This window comes from Chelonoidis abingdonii, chromosome 1, assembly GCF_003597395.2.
Source record: "Chelonoidis abingdonii isolate Lonesome George chromosome 1, CheloAbing_2.0, whole genome shotgun sequence".
Classification (NCBI taxonomy): Eukaryota; Metazoa; Chordata; order Testudines; family Testudinidae; genus Chelonoidis; species Chelonoidis abingdonii.
The window spans coordinates 50,095,529-50,107,492 of record NC_133769.1 but is presented as its reverse complement, the minus strand read 5'-3'; positions in this window follow the sequence as shown (position 1 = coordinate 50,107,492).

Below are 11,964 nucleotides of genomic sequence, written 5' to 3'. Positions count from 1 at the left end.
ATATCATTAGATAATACAGGTTTCTTGCTCCCATGAGAACTTGTGCTTTCTGTACTTTTATCTAATTATAACATTTTCCTCCTGAGTCGTCTTGTTGCTGAAAATATACAGCCTGATATAACAAGAACATGTTCCATTCATGGTGTTATCATATATTTGGCAGACTGTGATATGAAAACAGTAGTGATCCATACAACTGGAAGTCAGTGCTGTAATATGGAGTCTTATAAGTGAACCCAGTATGTAGTGTCCCTCTCATTTTAATACTGATTCTTTTTTATACACTTTTCAACTTCTCTCTTAGGAAAGAAGGTAGACAGTGAAATGTACTCTTTTTGTATAAATGGTGCTCTCTGAGATTTAATTAAAACTGCTTTATCTTTAAACATGGAGTAAATCCTGTCTGGAATGAGATCTACAACAGTAGAAAGGGAAGCGGTAGATGATACACAACATGCCATAGTCTGAGTAAAGGGCAAAAAGTTGGAGTGTAACCCTATGACCATATTTCATTTTGACATCTAAATCTTTGCTGGCTGAAACCCACCCCACGTGGCCTGTGAGTCGGACATTTTTCAAACTGCATATAATCAGAGTCCTTAAGTCTCACAGACAATATAGGAAGACTAAGACCAAAAAGTACAAGGTTTTCTTTCTCAAATAGAGACACTTCCAGTCATAACTCAGCTTAGTGTGATTTTTGTCAATTCACAACGATGACACAAATACAAGAGCTGAAGGAACATTTGTAATTTCTGGAGTTCAACTGTACAAAATCAAAGAGCTCTCCTATTTTTAAGACACCAGCGTCAGATGCTTGAAGACACTAGAGCTGCATTAGGGACACATTTGGCCCTTATAGACACTGTACCTTGTATTTTCCAACCTGCTAAAGCACAAATGTCTGACAAAGTCACAAAATGAGGGACACAAATGTTGCAGCCCAAAGGCCTCTGGCCTAAGATGGCGTCTATATGGCCAATTGTCGGTCATCTAAAGGTCACACTAGTACTGTGTGCAGCACCGTAGTGCGGTGTGCAAACTTAGAGGGCCATGTGCAGATTCCTGCCTTTTTAGCTGGTCACCTAGGGGTTAGGCTACGGTTGTGTGCAGTCTCCTGCTCTTCTGCCTAGCAACCCAGGGGTCAGGTTAGTGCTGTGTGCATAACACCAGCGTGCCTTGTGCAAAGGGGCCCAATCTGACCAATCGTAATGCAGTTCAAAGGGTCGGATTAGGGTTGTATGCAAAACTATGCTAGTGTGCTGAGTGCAGCTTCTAGTGTGCCGTGTGCAAAATCTGCCCACGTAGGGGGCAACAGCTCAGAACCTGGAGGGTGGGGAAGCTGGGGACCAATCAAATTCTGCCAGGTGTAAAACAGTCCCTGGAATAAAACCATGCCTCGGGCCGGGGTCTGTAGGAGTATCCGCTAACTGACTGAAGGACCTGATCAACCCTTCAGCCAGGGGTCTTCTCCGGATATAGCCGGCTCGTGTCGTGTGTTTTATTATTTTCCACGGTATTTTTCACGGATTGCTTATTTATTCTACGGTATTCTTCCACGGATTCGGTATGCTTCTGGTGTCTGCTCTGCTGGTCAGCTGCGCCTGGAATACAGTACTTGCTCACTAACTGTCTGTGCTCTGCCTAACCTTTCCTCTCCTCCTTCCCCCTTTTATTTGGTATACAACTGCATATGCTACTGCCTGCTGTAAAGTTATGTATATATGGTATCTAAGGATTGGGTTGTTTTAAAGAACTGCTATCGAGGTTAATTTGATGATAATATTTGATTAAGTGTGCACACAGATCATTTATTTGGTGTATTCGTTTATCTTTTACAAAGCAGTCAATTTTGAAGTATTTGGTTATGTGTTAATGCATGTAAATAGCTTGTTTAGATTGTGTACAGGTTTCTTATGCTAAAGTTATTGTTAGTTGATAGAAGTGCTCCTCCCCAGCCCAAGTTGTGATTTTCTCCCTGTTAATAAATGGCCACGTGGTGTTTTTGAACTGTCAGTCTGCTTGGTCTTGGTTTTTTCCTCACTCGATCAAAAGAACTTCACCGGACCCGTATTCGGGTACGGACAACAAAGAGTATCCATGATGTGAGATTCACTCCTTTAATGTAAGCAGCTCTGTCTTCAACCACTGTTTCATGAGTCTTTATTTCTGATGTAAATAATTTTCAGCATCAAAAGTGATGGGATAACATAGGGAACTTTGAGGAACGTTACTCATTTGAGTCCTAAAGTGAGAAACATTTCAGAGGAATCTGTGTTTTGTATAGGGTGACCAGATGCCCTGATTTTATAGCGGCTTTTTCTTATATAGGCACCTATTACCCATCCCCACACACCCACCCCCTGTCCTGATTTTTCACACTTGCTATCAGGTTACCCTAATCTTGTATATCTATGGTGGGCATTTCAAAGTACCAAGGTTGGGCTGACTTGTCCCACTGAAGTCAAGAGTTTTACTGTTGACCATGGAAAATCAGATCCCAAAACTAGTAATTGAGCCAAATCTTGCTCACTTGACTGATGTCAGCTGAATCATTGAAAGGTGTTACTGGCATGAGTAGGGCAAGCATATTTGTCACACCATTTCTCCTCCTGTTCTTCTGAGATTCAAGAGTTACACCACCGGAAGATCTCGCCCTTAGTGCCCAAAAATGAAACCCGTCACATCATTTTTATTCCAGTGTGATTCCACTGACTAAATTGGAGTAACTCCTGATTTACAGAAACAAAATCAGGCTCATGCGGTTTAATTGGTTTCAAGCAATCGGTCGGTTTTTTCTTTGTGGTCTGAGATGAGATTTGAGGAAATCACTCTCTGGAATATGAGGCTCACAACTAGTGGTGACAGAATGATAGATTACCTTATATAATAAGAGTGCTTTCAATTATTTTTTTTCTCCTGAAATTCGTTATAGTAAATGTTCTACAATGGAAAAATGATAGGTTTTATTTTAATGTTCTGTAGTGTAAAAATAAAGGTCTTCTAGCAAAATTGCAGTTGAAAGGCATCTTCCAATGCATTTATGACTCTGTTAAATGAATTGTAGTTGTGATATTCCAGGAGCTGACAAAACAATTCTAAAGCTGTTTTTTGGTGGTGGTTTTTTTAAAAGGCTCCTACTGGATTATAATGCTGAGACTGCCATCTACTGGCTGCCTACAGACCAAATAATAACATCCTTGCAGATCAACTGGTTAGACAGAGAACTAAACTCTAGAGTTTGATCTATAAATACACATTCATTTTTAGATTTTTTGGAACATTTATAGCAGTGGTTCTCAACCTTTCCAGACTACTGTACCCATTGCAAGAGTCTAATTTGTCTTGTGTACACAAGTTTCACCTCACTTAAATACTTATACAATCAGACATAAAACTACAAAAGTATCAGAGCACACTGTTCCTAAAAAATGGCTTACTTTCTCATTGTTATCATATAATTTTAAAATAAATCAATTGGAATATAAATATTGTCCTTACATCTCAGTGTATAGTACATAGAGCAGTATAGACAAATCATTGTTTATGAAATTTTAGTTTGTACTGACTTGGCTAGTGTGTGTTATGTAGCTTGTTGTAAAACTAAGCAAATGTCTAGCTGAGTTGATGTACCCCTTGGAAGATCTGAGTACCCACAGGAGTATATGTTACCCCTGGTTGAGAACCACTGATTTATAGTACAGATAAAACAATAGTTAGAACATGTTCGTGTATATATATACCAGTACAGGAAATTACTTACATGCTAACTCCCATTAATTTCAGTGGGACTTAAGCAAGCGCTTTAAGATATGCACATGCTTACCTGATTTCCTGAATTAAGGATAGTTATGAACATACATGTGTGGAAACAGCCAACTTCACAAGAGAGTTTGCATTTCATCTAGTGAAACAAATGTTTGTGAACAACTTCACTAATGGAATGGTGCCCTCTGCTTTCATCTTTCATAAAAGAATAAGTCTTCTTTTACTGTGAGTATGAAGAGGAGGCAAATCTAATCTAATTCTTCCCAGAGTCAGGGGCGGCTCTAGGTATTTTGCCTCCCCAAGCACGGGAGGCTCGCCGAAGCCGCGGGACCAGCCGACCCTCCGCAGGCAAGCCGCTGAAGGCAGCCTGCCTGCCGCCCTCACGGTGCCGGCAGAGCGCCCCCCGCGGCTTGCCTCCCCAACCATGCGCTTGTCATGCGGGGTCCTGGAGCCGCCCCTGCCCAGAGTGCAGCGAAAATGGATATGCTGGCATTCTGCTTTGAATGGAATGCACCTGTACACAGAGCTTGCACACTAGGAAAAGGCACCCAGCAAGAAAATAAAGCATGAAATACATATAGGAAAGCAGAGCTCCTAGCTGCACAATTGTTGATTGGGTAGAGAATCCAAACAAAGCAATATTACCCTGGGTAGGAGATATTTCCTGTGGGGTTTCTTTTTAAACCCCATTTTGGACCAGGCTGACTGATGAGCTCTGGACATACAAAGCAGCTGTAAAGCAATCTGAACTGAATGGTTAACCTGTAACTGAATTGCTTTGTATCACTGGAGTACTCTGGCCAAAGTGGTGGTAAGGGAGTTGTAATGAACAATCCAAAAATAAAATGTTTTTCTTGTAATTGTTTTAAAAATTAATTATTCTAAGAGTATCTAAGTAATAAATCTAAAAGTATCTTTGGGAAGCCCTGTCTTTTGAACAAGAACCTTAAATAATGATACTGAGGACAAAAATCCCTAGACAGTTCAACCTAGAAGGGGAGACTTTGAGCCAAATTCTCAGATAGCTTCTGGCTGTTTTGTGCTTCTCTAGCGTTGCAAATCAGCCATAAACTCAGTTTACCCAGCCAGTTATACAGTCTACAGTTGCTTGACATTTCAAGAGCAGCGCAAAGCTGCAGGAGCAGATTGGTGCTTAATATTTATAAATAAATAAATAGAGTGCTTTGAATTTGTATAGGCTTTTTCATTTGCAAATCTCAGAGAGATTGCCAAAGAAGGGTAAGTATTATTTTCCTCATTATACAGATGAGGAAACAAGTCATACAATATGTCAACAGTAGAGGCAGGAACAGAGCCTTGGCCCCTTGCTAGACAACAATTGCCCTCCTTGATTAACTACCACACTCCAGCAAATCCACATTATCCAAAGGAATGAGGTCCTCACCAAAAACACAAAGCCCTTTAGCCTGATGATCAAGAACAATGCTCAAAACCTACCCTCATTATCTCACTGTTTATCGTGGAAATAAATATAGTAACTCCTCACTTAACGTTGTATTTATGTTCCTGAAAAATGTGACTTTAAGCAAAACGATATTAAGTGAATACAATTTCCCCATAAGAATTAATGTAAATGTGGGGATTAGGTTCCAGGGAAAAATTTTTCACTGGACGAAAAACTATATATTATATAAATATACACACAGTATACGGTTTAAACAAATAATTTAATACTGTTCACAGCTATGATGATTGTGAGGCTTGGTTGAGGTGGTGAAGTTAGAGGGTGGGATATTTCCCAGGGAATGCTTTGCTGCTAAATCAGTGGTTCTCAAACTTTTGTACTGGTGACCCCTTTCACACAGCAAGTCTCTGAGTGTGACACCCCTCCATAAATTAAAAATACTTTTTTATATATTTAACACCATTATAAATGCTGGAGGCAAAGCAGGGTTTGGGGTGGAGGCTGACAGCTCACGACTCCCCCATGTAATAACCTCATGACTCCCTGAGGGGTCCCGACCCCCAATTTGAGAACCCTTGTGCTAAATGATGAACTAGCACACGACTGATCCCTCAAGGGTTAACACGTTGTTAATGTAGCCTCACACTCCACAAGGCAGCAGAAATGGAGGGGAGCGGAGATAGCATAGCAGACAGAGGCAGACACACACCTTGTGTGTGGGAGAGAGAGAGGAGAGATGCACACTGGCCCTTTAAGTAAGCTGACCCACTCTTAAGTGCATTGTCTTTTTAAGTGGATCAGGAAGTTGAGAGAGCAACTGCTGCCCCAGGCTCTCTGTCTCTGCCCTGCTCTATATAGGAAGAATGGGCAAGTGGGGTGTAGGAGTAGGGGGGTGGGAGATGCCCTTACATTATCTTCCCCCTCTTTCCCCCTCACTCCCCCGCACAGCAAGCAGGAGGCTGGGGGAGCAGCTCCAAGGCGGAGAGCAGGAGCAGCACATGGCAGTGGAGGGAGAGAGAGCTGCAATTGCTAGCCTGCTGGCAGCTGCTGCACAGGGAAAGACTTAAGGAGCACGGAGCTGATGGGCGGGGGGGGGGATCTGATAGGGGGCTGCTGGTCCACCCTGGTTTCAAGCCCTCACCAGCTAGCTTTAACGGGCTGCTCTTCCTGCAAGCAGTGGATAAAGCAGGCGGCTGCCACAGGACGTTAGAAGGGAGCATTGCACAACTTTAAACGAGCATGTTCCCTAATTGATCAGCCACGTAAGAGTGAAACAATGTTAGCCAGGATGACTTTAAGTGAGGAGTTACTGTAAAACATATGCTTTCTGCATTTTTTTTCCAGAACCAAAACCAACCACTGACATTTTGAGATCAAAACATTTGCAGTTTCCCAATTTTCATTTAATCTCCATTTTCATTGCTTTTCAACACAGACTTGCAAAATAATCCTTATCTTTGTTGGTCATGTGTTCAAATTTACTAATCTGATATCTGGAGTGCGTGTTTTCATTGAGATGCCCCTTTTTAGAAAGTATTAAATTTGTACATTTAACTAGTGACATTATATGGATATACTTTAGGCTTAATCTTTTCAAGATGCCTTCACAACTATTAAAAACACAGCCTAAATTATAACAAGGAAGAGATGGACTCCATGTATAATTTGGTCATATACAAGTTTTGAAGTAGTAGCCAACAGAAGCTCTATGTGAGTCTGGTCATTGTATGTTAAACTATAAACTCAATGAATGTATCACAGATTTTTCTGCTTCTCAACCTAATACATGAAGCTGGTGTCTTGCTAGAATCTCTGCAAAACATACATAAAGTGAATCTTAGTTACATTGTTCAGTTCATTGAAATTCTTTAATACATACAAGAGCATGTCCTTTTGGCATGCTTGCATTGTATTCACTGTGTTTTTCTAAATGCAAGATATGGTGATATGCACATTTAAATTAGAATTATGTGTTTATCCTCAACGGGAGGAACACATTTTCAGTGTGTGCATGCAACTTCCATTCATTTTAGAGAATGTTACACATGCACACACATACACATGTATGTAGGGAGAATAAGCTTTTTATTATTCAATATTGGCATTCATTACCTGTGATGTCACATTCCATGTTCTTTATGAAAATATGCTTATGATATGGATATGACATAACAGAGATTTTATGCAAGGTGCTCATGTAAGATATCGTTGGAAACGTTATGATTTACTGAATGTAATTATCCAATTTGTATGCCTGTATCATTTCTGCATCTGAAGTTAAGAATATGGACCATGTAGCTGTATTTCAAATGTGCTACTTTGGGTGTCATCCACAACTAGCCTTCAGGTCAGGGATGAAAGTAACTTAAAGGACTTACCGGTATGCCAGAGTCCTGAGCAGGGGCGTGGCCACAACTGGAAGAGACAGGGCTTTCAAGTTTAAGGGTCTGGGGCTCCAGCCGCCACAGAGCTCCAGGCTCTTTTAATCACCTCAGGAGCCCTACTGCCACTACCCCTGGGGCTCCGGCAGTGATTCAAAGGGCCCAGGGCTCGCTGCAGTTGCAGGAGCCCCAGGCCCTTTAAATTCCTTCCCAAGCCCGGCTGCAGGAGCCCTGGGGCTCTGGCAGTGATTTCAAGGGCCAGAGGCTCTGGCTGCTCCGGGGAGCCCCAGGCCCTTTAAAGCACTGCCAGAGCTCCGGCAGCAGGACTCAGGTGGCACTTTAAAGGGCCCAGGGCTCCCCACAGGGGCCAGGGCTCCGAGCCCTTTAAATCCCCACCTAAACCCAGCTGCCGGAGCTCCAGCAGTGATTTAAAGGGTCTGGGGCTCCCCGCTGCAGCTGGAGAAGCCGGTCCAGTCCAGTATGGTGTACCAGCTTACTTTCACCTCTGCTTCAGGTACAACAATGAAAAAGCCAGATAGGGTTGATGGCCCATTAGCAAAGACAATAGACTGTAAAAGGGCTTAGTCTTCCTGTGGATGCTCCAGACAGCCTGTGAGTAATGGCTGCCACACTCCTCCAGAGACATGGGTCACCTGGTATTGGACCTGCTCCATGGAATGCCAGTGTTTTTCCACTGGATGAAAAAGGGTTCCCGCCATACACAAGAACTATATAAGACAGGGGTGTGACATCCTCGTGGTTCTCCTCTGCATCCCCACCAAAAGAGATATTGGAAAAACACCTGGAAGGAAAAACAGAACTCAGGGGAGAAAGGTTGAGCCCAAGCTGGAAGGACATCTGGCTTGTGAGTAATAATACCTGAAATCTCAAGCTGCAGGCCAGGGCAGCTGACTTACAAGATTTTCTGTAATCTGCCTGTGACAATACTTCGAGGGTGAGAAGTTACTATTTGTGACCAATTTCTTTAGTGAATCAAGCTTAGTTTGCACGTTTTGCTTAATAATCTGCTTTGTTCGGTTTGCTCTCTTTAATCACTTAAAATCTGCCTTTTATAGTTAATACAATTTGTTCTGTTTATTATTAAACCCAGTTTGTCATTTCTAACTGGGGAGGGCAAGAAGTCGTGCATATCTCTCTTCACGTTGAGGAAGAGGATGAAATTTTATGAGTTTGTGCTGGGCAGGTTTTTCTATACAGTGCAAAACAAGATACTTTGAGGTGTATCTCCCAAAAGCTGTGTGCACATGAGTGCTGGGCGAACCTTCTCACACAGAGCCGATTTCAGCTGTTTGTAGCTGGGTGTGGCCCTACTTTTGTGTGTGTGTGTGTGTGTGTGTGCGCGCATCGTGTGTGCACGCTGCAAGATAGGGAGAGGGAATCAGGCTGGTGGAGCAGGAGAGGCTCAGCTAAACTCCAACACATCAGGTGGCATCCTGGGGGGGAAAGAGGCTCCAACCTGTCACATAACTATCAGTCAACTTTTAGAGACGTATGGAAAATAGTGGATTCAGTCCAGTTTCTAAGCCATATCATAACACCAACCATACAACTAGAACCTAGGTTGGCAATCTCAACAGACAAGCTGAGGACTGAATAGGCAAGGACTCAAAATTACCTTTCCAACCTTTGATATTTAATAAAGTATATCATGATCTGTGGACCTGATGTCACAGCCTATGTTCCCTGGAGAGGCTGCTATTGATGGGACACCAGGGAACACAGGAAGCTGGGCTGGAAGCAGCTTAGCCACATGGACAAAGCAGTGCATAGGGTTTAATAAAGTTCCACTTATTCAATTTATCCTGTATTCAGCTTATTTCTTTGCTAATGAAACAGAAAGGATTGAGGTGTATTTTGTGGGAAGGAAGACATTGCCTTTTAGGTGCTATACTTGCAGTGCCACTACTCTACTTGTTCTGTAAATACAACGAGGAGTTCAGTGGCACCTTAAAGACTAACAGATTTATTTGGACATAAGCTTCTGTGGGTAAAAAAACCAAAGTGAGTTTTTTACCCACGAAAGCTTATACCCAAATAAATCTGTTAGTCTTTAAGGTGCCACTGGACTCCTCATTGATTTTGTGGATACAACAGGGCCGCCCACACGGAGGGCTAGTGGGGCAATTTGTCCCAGGCCCTGGGTCCCACAGAGGCCCCCACAAGAGTTTTTTGGGGCCCCTGGAGCGGGGTCCTTCACTCGCTCTGGGGGCCCTGGAAAACTCTCTCAGGGCCTGGGCCCCCAGAGCTTCTTCAGCTCCGGATCTTTGGTGGCAATTCAGTGGCGGGGGATCCTTCTGTTCCAGGACTCGCCACTGAAGTGCCCCAAAGACCCACGGCGTGGGGCCTTCCGCCGCGGGACCTGCCGCCAAAGTGCCAGGTTTTCAGCGGCAGTTCCCTGCTGCCGAAGACCCCAGGCCCCCTGAATCCTCTGGGTGGCCCTGGGATACAGACTAACACAGCTACCCCTGATACATGTTCTGTAAATAGAGCATTTCAGTCTCCAGTGCTGGCAATCTGACAGCTTTTACATGCACTAAAGTTCATTTAAAAATGATACATTAAAGAAAAACAATTAGGCACCTCATAAAGACTTTACTGATCCAATGTATTTTCAAATTTAGAATATTAAAATCAGCCAGATCTAAAACACACTAATATTAAAGCCTGGAAATGGATTCAGCCCCATACAAAGTCTATCTAAATTCCACCCCCAAATAATATCAGCATCCAAATATAAATATTTCCAATTCTTCCCACTGAATGAGGTCATTTGGGGCACCCTTCACAACGATAATGATGTAAATGGAGTGACATGTCATTGATTCTGTAAAGAATTCATTTGGAACGGACAGTTTTAGTGCCCACCTCTGCCAATGTTTGATCGCAGCAGAGACTTGACACACACAAGTATTCCCATTGATTTCCTGTTCTATGGATAAATGCATAATTGACTTCAATGGGACATTCATGTGCGTAATGTTACTGATGGGCTCACATGCAGGATCAAGGCCTAAAATTGCAAAGCTCAAATCTTCCTTTTGCGAGACATTAATTCAGGACATCAATTTTGGGTGCTATGGTCCCTTTCAGCAAAGTGCTTAAACACATGCTTGGTTTTTTGTTTTTTGTTTTTTTTGTTTTGTTTTTTTTTAGTATCTTTTGAAGTCTCATTGATTTTAGTGGGAACTAAGCCCATACTTAAGTGCTTTGCTGAATCAGTGTCTATATCTGTTTGTCTCTAGTAACATTCAAAGTGGCCAAGACATTCCAGGTGGTAACTCAGGGCTGCCACCCTTCCTTTATCAAATGCCATAGTGGATAGGGAGGCAAATGACATGGATCATTCACAAAGTGTAGGTCTTCATTTTTCATTTCCTGGGCTCTGTTGCTTTACTCACAATCTCTACACCATTTCTTTAAAATGAACTTCATTCTTGTGAATGATGCACCGCTGAATACTGAAGTCCTTTGTTTATCCTGGAACAGGTGGGCAGCAAACAGGATTGGCAGAATTCTGTTGGGTGTGGGGGAGGGGTCCTGTGAATTCAACTGTTAATATTGATGTTTATTTGTAACCTTTTTCCCCCAAATTTTGATCAATATTAACAAATTTCCACAGTTTCAAAGCTGGGCTGCAGGGTGTACCCTGGGCTGCAAGCAGTAGGTTTGGGGAAGGCTGCAATCCTGGAGTGGCAGAACAGAAACCCCCGGCAGCGCTGAGAGGAAGAAGATGAGCCTCCAGCCGTGAGGAAGGCCATCTCGTTGCTGATCCAGCTCCTGCCAGGGAATAGCCCCTCACTCAGCCAGTGAGTGAGATAGTGGGACCATAAGGCTGAGATACCAATTCCAGCAGGCACAAAGAGGTTATGCTTGCCCAATGCTATTGAGGGATATTTTTTCCCCACCATTTCTGTGTGTCAGGTGAAATGGACGTTTACAGATCACCAGTGATTTAAATCAAATCCTGCCAAGCCTGAATATATAGCATCTTCAACTCCACCCCATCGCCCCTGGGTCCAAAACCTGTCTGGGAAAGAACTCCATCCTAGATCACAAAATCTCTCTCCAGTCTCATGTAGGACCTGACTCAGAGCCCATTGAGTCAATAGGAATCTTTCCACTGACTTGAGTGGACTTTGGATCAAGTGCTATTTCCTCAACTTCTCAAATGGCTAATTATGGCCTATACTGAAAAATGCCAGTGCTATTTGTAATTCACTTGTTCCCAAATCACTTCCTTTAATGGGGAAGTGGCACTGGCAGACCAGATGCCAGCTCATGCCGAGGCCACTGGGCCTCACTAAACATACAAATGCATAGCTGGAAGCCAATCTGGCTCCCCTGTGTTAATGTTGTTAAAATAGATAT